This window comes from Clupea harengus, chromosome 17 (assembly GCF_900700415.2).
Source record: "Clupea harengus chromosome 17, Ch_v2.0.2, whole genome shotgun sequence".
Lineage (NCBI taxonomy): Eukaryota > Metazoa > Chordata > Actinopteri > Clupeiformes > Clupeidae > Clupea > Clupea harengus.
Genome location: NC_045168.1, coordinates 20,344,436 through 20,352,080, shown reverse-complemented (window position 1 = coordinate 20,352,080; position 7,645 = coordinate 20,344,436). Strand labels below are relative to the sequence as shown.

General features: G+C 42.7%; 1 protein-coding gene across 4 annotated transcripts in view; it reads left to right on the top strand.

Annotated features, from left to right (window-relative positions):
- Window positions 1–7,270: 7,270 nt before the first annotated feature.
- The window catches only part of LOC105897226 (cadherin-10-like), a 43,042-nt gene continuing 42,667 nt past the window's right edge, over window positions 7,271–7,645 (top strand). For 3 of the 4 annotated variants that reach the window (XM_031583925.1, XM_031583927.1, XM_012824131.2), the window contains exon 1: window positions 7,516–7,645. This exon is cut by the window's right edge. The gene's annotated coding sequence lies outside the window, so the exon portion shown is untranslated. Of the gene's footprint in view, window positions 7,392–7,515 lie in introns of those variants that run through there. The other variant, XM_031583926.2, reaches the window with a different exon arrangement.

The following is a 7,645-nucleotide window of genomic DNA, read 5'->3' as shown; positions in this document are numbered from 1 at the left end:
TCAGAGCCTGAAGCCCCTAGAGCAAGCACTAAGGTGACAGTGACAAGGAAAAACTCCATTTTGACAGGAAGAAACCTCAAGCAGAACCCAACTCATAAGGGGGGACCCATCTGCTGAAGGCCAGCCGGGTGGAGAGGTAGAAAAAGAGAGGGATGAAGGGGGCAGAAGGGAAGGAAAGGAGGGAGAAGGAGAGGACAGAATCAGAAGCAATCAGATGAATTCATACAAGCATCAGGATAAAACACATTAGCATACATGTGGCATAGATACATGATACATACAAGATGGTACACACAAGATTGATAGTGGATAAACCTCGAAAGAGCCAGCATTCAAAGTTAGCTTAGTGGGTATACAGTGTGCTCATAAGGTTACTATTATCAGGATAAGCAGAGCAAAAAAGCAGAAAATTATGTCAGCGATGGAATTTGTTTATGTTATAGGCAAATATGCTGGCACAGAATATGTAAATAAGATGTTTTATAAAGCAGGTTAGAAATTGTGCTTAACAGTTCAGTGGGAATGGTCAGGTGGAAATACTGCAGCAGCATCCCACCGTGAAAAATAGTCTAAGAGAGGGGGTGGGGGGGGGGACAAAGTGAATGGACAGAGTTAGGTTGCCTTATATGAGTATATGTCATTATAGGTTATGGTGATGAAGAACAATGTTATCATCAGCATTTGCAGGCAAAGGTCCCTACCATATGGGAGAAAACAGAGACAGTGTAGTCATACACAAAACAAAAAGTTGGTACCACTTTACAATAAGACTACCCTTATAAAGGATTTAAAAATGGTTTATAAATAGGTTATTAATTAGGTTGTAAACACTTTATAAATCATAAATAAACAATTATAAACAATAATTATAACAAGACAGTTTTCATACATCGATACAGGCTCACTATTTGGCAAGATCAAGTTACTGCTTTCTACTCATTAATCTTCCTAATGAGTTACTAACATTTATAACTGGCAAAAGGGAGCCTTATTGTAAAGTGTGAAATTCATCACCATTTATTAATGAGTTACTACCATTTATAACTGGCAAAAGGGAGCCTTATTGTGAAGTGTGAAATACATCACCATTTATTAATGATTTACTACTGTGGTAATTGGACATGAATACATGAACAACATGAGTTCATCATAACAAACACACACACATTCAGTGGGAATCTGCATTGTTCCGAATGTATTTCCGTTTGTGACCACTAGAATGAGCTACCTGTGTGTAGAGTGTGCTGCTAGCTGGTACAGGAGGTAGCTACATGTTAATATCCTTACAGCTACCGACCTGATGAGAAATACAAATTGTCCTGTGTCTTTCTTTAAAAGCACTATTTATCTCCACTTCTCAGGTATGCGTGTTGTAAATATCTTGATTAAGGCTGACATTTACGTCAGGGCAGTGGAAGGAGGTGTTTTGTGTTTATACGTAGCTACCTCCTGTACCAGCTAGCAGCACACTCTCCACACAGGTAGCTCCATCTAGTGGTCACAGACGGAAATGCATTTGGAACAATGCAGATTCCCACTGAATGTGTGTGTGTTTGTTATAATTAACTCATGTATTCATGTCCAATCCAAGCGCCCCCGGAATTATGAACCCGGATTAGGGTAAGGCAGGGGTTCTCAAACTTTTGCAAGCTGGGCCCCCCCAAAGCTGGTTAGGGGTAGTTGGGGCCCCCCCACCCCCCCGCCGCCACCGCCCCGTGGCCCGCCGCCACCGCCCTCAACTACACCACCATATATAGATAGATAGATAGATAGAGATAGATAGATAGCATATTGTTATTGATAGGCCTGACATGTCAAGGTTAGGCTATTGTTATTGTTAGGCCCATACAGACAATTATTATTACTATTTTTTATTATTATTATTATTGTTATTATTATTATCAGTAATAGTAGGCCTATTAGTAGGCTATTCATTATTAACACCATCATTATGTTAGTATTATTATAATTAATGATTATCGACCAATTATTATTATTATTATTATTGTATTATTATAATTATCATAATAATAATATTAAGTGTTATTATTGCTATCATTAGGATACTGTTATTATTATGGGCCTCGTGTGATCTTTAGAAAAACAAATCCTACAGGTCTGTCAATGTGAGACATGAGCCTGCTTTTCCCTGCAAAGGTCCTCAAATCTTGGGGCAATGTTTGACAAACATATCCTCAGGTCATCCTCGATCTTTGCGCGGTTGCGGTATTTAGTTTTGAGCGCAGTCAGTCTTGAAAAGCCTGCCTCGCACAAATATGTTGACGCGAAAAGGAGGAGCATTTTTAAGGCTATGTCGCAAAGCTGATCATTGCTACCCAGAATGACGAAAGAGGGGAGATGCTTAAGTCTACTGTCACTCTTCAGATGCTCTTTCATGTCTATTGACAGCTCGTCTGCTGAGCAGAGAAATGGATCCCGAACTCAGGCTATGAACGGTAGTCCTCTTTGAAATAGGACCCAAACTGATTTCTGATATTCGGTGTGATACAGTGTCATTTGACATAGAGTTTAGCAGCTGCACGCTCTCCTATCAATATTCTACACGTCTTGCTCGGCCGGCAAAATCATTGTTTCGGCAATTGTATGGGGTTTGCCAAGCTTAGCAATTCTATGAGTCACTACATAAGATGCCTCCATACACTGCTTGGAGATGGTGGTTTGTTGTTGCTGGAGGCCATCACGTTTATGTCTAAATAAGTCCACAGGCTTCTCTTTCTGACTTTTACGAATCAGAAACTTGTCCATAGTTGTGTTTGTTTGCTGATACAGTGTGTGTGAAGTTAATACAGTTCTACTTTCAACGTTGTGTTCTTGTGAGTGTGTTTGTATGTGTGGCTGTGAACGAATTGCACACGAATAATGGATAAGGCTGTGCTAGGCAATGGTTCCTAACAAAACGAACTGTACACAATGTAGACAGGGACAGCACAAAATAGTATTCAAGTGCTGGTGTTTTATTTGTTGCAACACGGTGGATGATCAAAAACTGTAAAGGTAGGTGTTAAGGAGAAAAGGGCTAGCTGCAGTTGGAAGAAGGTAGCTAGCTAGAGAGCTAGCTCTCGGGGCTACGAGCTTTTTAAAAAGACTGGTGCAAATTACTCCTTAGAATAGGCTACGAATAGACCTACTGCAAGTGCAGTAAGGTATTACTAAGGAAGGAGTGAGTCTTTAAAAAGACTGTTTATAAAGCAATGAATATCTTAATGATAGAGGAAACAAGAGGAATCGAAAAAACTCTGCAGAGTGTCGTCTCAGGGTGAGTGCTTACCATGCCTGCGTTTTTTTTAATACTCGCAAGCGTAGGCGCAACTCGCGTTCAAATGATAAGTCTCCGTTTGATTGGTGGATCAGGAGCAAAACAGTATTTGATTTGTTTGGGTCAGTCCAGCCCCTTGCATTTCGCCTCTTTCACTAACCAGTGACAGGTCGGCGGTGTTTTATTTTTTTCTCCATGTGTGACATCGCGCCCCCCACTTTGAGAACCACTGGGGTAAGGGAATAAACTGGGATAGGAACCCTGATCACCTTAGGAGAGCCAAAAGGGAATGACAAGTAATATGGCCACTCAGTATGAATGACAATGCACAATATGATATATGGAGAGAAGAAGAAGTAGAACGAGAGGTTGCCCGGCATGGTGTATGGAAGTATATTGCGACAGGCGGCAGACATTGATACATTATTCCTAACTATAGGATGCACTCAAGAGGAATGTTTTTTCTTTAAAGGGTTTCCGCTTCTCAGATAGAGATAGGAAGATTATACCACAGGAGGCCCGATAGCAAAAGGCTCTGCCTCCTATTGTGATACTCTTGGATTTACAAGATGACCTGCACCCTGGGAACCAAGGGTCTTAGTAGGCAGGAGGGGAGAATTCATTCTTTGAGGCCGTTTAGAGATGTGTATGTTAGGAGGAGTACTTTAAAATCAATTCTACTTTTGACAGGGAGCCAGTGCAGAGGCAAGTACAGGTGAGAGGTGTTCATATGTTTTAGTTCTAGTAAGTGTGCGAGGAGTAGCATTCTGCATTAGTTGGAGGCTCTTTAGGGAGTTGATGCTTCATTTAGACAGGAAAGCATTGCAGTAGTCTAGTTGCAAAGTAATGATGGATTCGTTTTTTTTTTTATTCTGCATCTTGAAGTGATAGGACTTTTCTGATTTTGGCAATATTGGGTAGAAAAAAATGACATCTTTGAGATGTGTTAGTCGAATGAGAGGTCTTGGTCGATAGTTACACTAAGATCTTTGACACTTGTGTTAGATGCTAGTGAAGTGCCATGATAGATCACTGGACAGTGTCATTCTAAAATGACCTCAGTTTTATCTGTGTTAAGGAGCAGGGAATTGTTAGTCATCCATGCTTTTACATTTTCCAGCCAAGCTTCTTTCTAGCTTAGGTAGTTGTGTAATTCTTTCAGGTTTCATCTTTCAGGATCGGTATAGTTGGGTGTCATCAGCATGTGGAAGTTAATGTCATGCTTCCTTATTACAGCACCTAAGGGTAGCATGTACAAAGAGAAGAGCTGGGGTCCAAGCACTGAGCCATGGGGAACTCCATAACTTACCTTTGTATGACTGGGTGACTCATTGTGGACATGTACAGTTTGAAGATGAACAGAAAGGTAAAACCTAAGCAAGAATAGGGCATAGCCTTTGATACAAACATGGTGTTCAAATCTCAGTAGTAAAATATGACAACCTATAGTGATGAAAGCAGTGCTAAGGTCTAGAAGAACCAGTACTGAAATGCAAACATGATCAGATGCAATGAGTAGATCATTCAGAACTTTTACTAAAGGCCGTCTAAGTGCTGTGATGGGCTCTAAAGCCAAATTGGATCTGGATTATTGGATGTTGTTTCTGTGTAGAAAGGGAGTGAGTAGCTTTGCTATTACTTTATCAAGAATTCTTGAGAGAGAGGTCAGATACGTCTGTAATCAGGATCAAGGTTGTTTTGAGAGATGGTTTCATAATTGCTATTTTGAATGGTTGTGTTACATATCCTGAAAATAGGAAATTGTTAACTACTTTAAGTAATGTCTCATTAAGGGGAGTGCTTGTTTAAGTAATTTTGTAAGGATAGGGTGAAGTTGATGGCACATTGATTATTTAGATGAGCAGATCAGAGACATGAGTTGAGGGAGGTCAATAGGTGTGAAGGATTCTGGAAATACACCGGATTGTAGGGGTGTTACAGGTGTAGTCATAGTGCATCCTGAGAGGTCATGGAGGGGGAGGAGACTGTGATTTTGTTCTCTTATTGTTGTTATAGAAAAAGGTCATGAAATTGTTACTACTACTACTGGTCGTAAGGAACAGAGTGTTTGACTGCAGTGTGGTTTTCTGTTTGTCTAGTAAAGGTGTTGAAGAGGAACCTTGGGTTGTTTTTCTTTTCTTTTAATCAACAAAGATTAAGAGGCTGATTTAGATTCAGAAAGTGCTTTTTTATAACTAACAAGGCTATCCTCTCATGCCATGCAAAGTTAAGTGGAGTACCATTTTCTTTCTAGTTATCAAGTAGTTTGTTTACATGGGTACATTAGTGTAGTTGGTGTACCATGGCGCCAGTCTTTTCTGTTTTCTTATTCTCTTTTTCAGTGGTACAACAGCGTTAATGGTTGATCAAAGCACATTTGAGACACCATCTGTTGGTAGGTTGACATGAGGTGGGGATGTGCTAGTGCCACCTTCTGTGCCTTGAGTAAAAACTCAGGCAAGTGCGGCTGGTTGTTTTGACATGAACTCCGTAGTCTTATCAGAGAAATAATGGCTGTAGAAGTGGATTGAATCAGACGGTGAGTACAGTTCTAATTGCATATTCAAAGTAATAAGGCGATGATCTGATAGGACAGTATTTTGAAGTAGAACTATTACATGGCCAATGTTAATACAAGAGAGATGGTGTGTCTGCAGTAATCTTCCAGAAAAAGATCTCTTAGAGTGCGCTCCACCTGTTTCTAACTAACACCCTTATGCTTCACACTCCCTCTTTCTCTCAACTTCTCTTTCTTTTCTCACATTCTTTTTCTTTGGAGATATTTATTTATTTATTTCGAACTTGGCCCCGTGATTTATTGTCTCTCTGTCTTTTCCCAGGGCTGATTTAAAATGCTATATCACTTTCAAATGGTGTGTGGATTGAGAGGAGATGTATTGATATGCATTGGAGATGGAGCACGTAATGAAAAATCCTTGACAGTGTGCCCGGACAGCAACCCAAGTCCTCTCTCTCTCTTTCTCTCTCTGTCTCTCTCTCTCTCACACACACACACACACACACAGGCCAGCCCATTGGAAAGGAGAGATGTGGGGACACACTCGTCTCTCTCTCTCTCTCTCTCGCGCTCTTTCTCTCTCTCAGAGAGGTGATTTACGTGTTATGGGCTTTTTCTCCTTCATTCTGCTGTCATTGAAAGGAGATTAGATTGGGCCGATTGCTTTAGACATCAAACATCAGCGAGTCCATCTATCAAGCGACACGCTCTCTTTCGGGTTGAGGTGCTGCTCTAGGCCCTCTCTGCTTTACTGTCCTCGCTCGGCTCGCAAGGACCTTTCTCTCTCAGCTACTCCCTTATTCTCTCCTTCCTTCCTCCTCGTCTCCCTCTCTCTCTCGCTCACTCGCTCACTTTTTCTCTGCCGGCCCAGGGATGATGTCCTCCCGCCGTCCCTCACCCCGGCGTTCTCTATTCACATGGCTAAAGCGTATCAGCTCCTGGGGTCTATCTTTATCTTTCTTCCTCTATTCTACCCTCTCCGCCACTCTCCTTTCTACTCCTTTCTTCCCCTTCTCTCTCCCTTTTATCAGGGACTAGTGAGTGGCAGCCAATCAGAACCCAGTCCCCTCCGCCTGAAAGAGAGAGAAAGAGAGTGAGAAGTGGGTGGGCAGGAGAGCACATATTGAACTACAGAGAGAGAGGGAGAGAGAGAGAGGGAGAGGGAGAGGGAGAGGGAGAGGGAGAGGGAGAGGGAGAGGGAGAGAGAGAGAGAGGGAGAGGGAGAGGGAGAGAGAGTGCCACTGCAAGACTGAGAGAAACACACAGACCCAGCCAGAGGGTGCGAGAGAACACAGAGAGTATAGAGCAGAGAGTGAGGACAGAGAGACACACGCACAAAGAGAGAGAAAGAAAGAGAGAGTGAGTGAGTGACTGAGGGAAAGAGGGGGAGGAAGAGACGCAAAGACAACACGGGAGAGTGAGGGAGAGAGAAGAGAAGCGAGAGGAAGAGGAGGGGGAGAGAGAAAGTGAGAAAGAGAGAGAGGGAGAGAGAGAGAGGGAGAGAGGGATGCGTAGAGGCAGAAGCAGCCGAGCTTGAACGAGGAGACGACTATGCGCTCAGCGCTCCAGCCGATCAGTGCAGTGTGAACGTTGAAGGTAAGCCTGTCTCTCTCCCTCTCCCTCTCCCTCTCCCTCTCTCTCTCTCTCTCTCTCTCTTTCACTCTCCCTCTCTCTCAATCACCCCCTCTCCCTGCTCCTTGCTCCCTCTCTCTCTCTCTCTCTCTCGCACTCTGCCTCCTTCTCTCACATGCTGCTACTCTCACACACCTCATTTCTCCGTTGATGTCCGCTCGCAGAAGAAGGGGAGTCCTACCCCAGGCTGCGGTGACACTGTCTTATTTTTTTCCCTC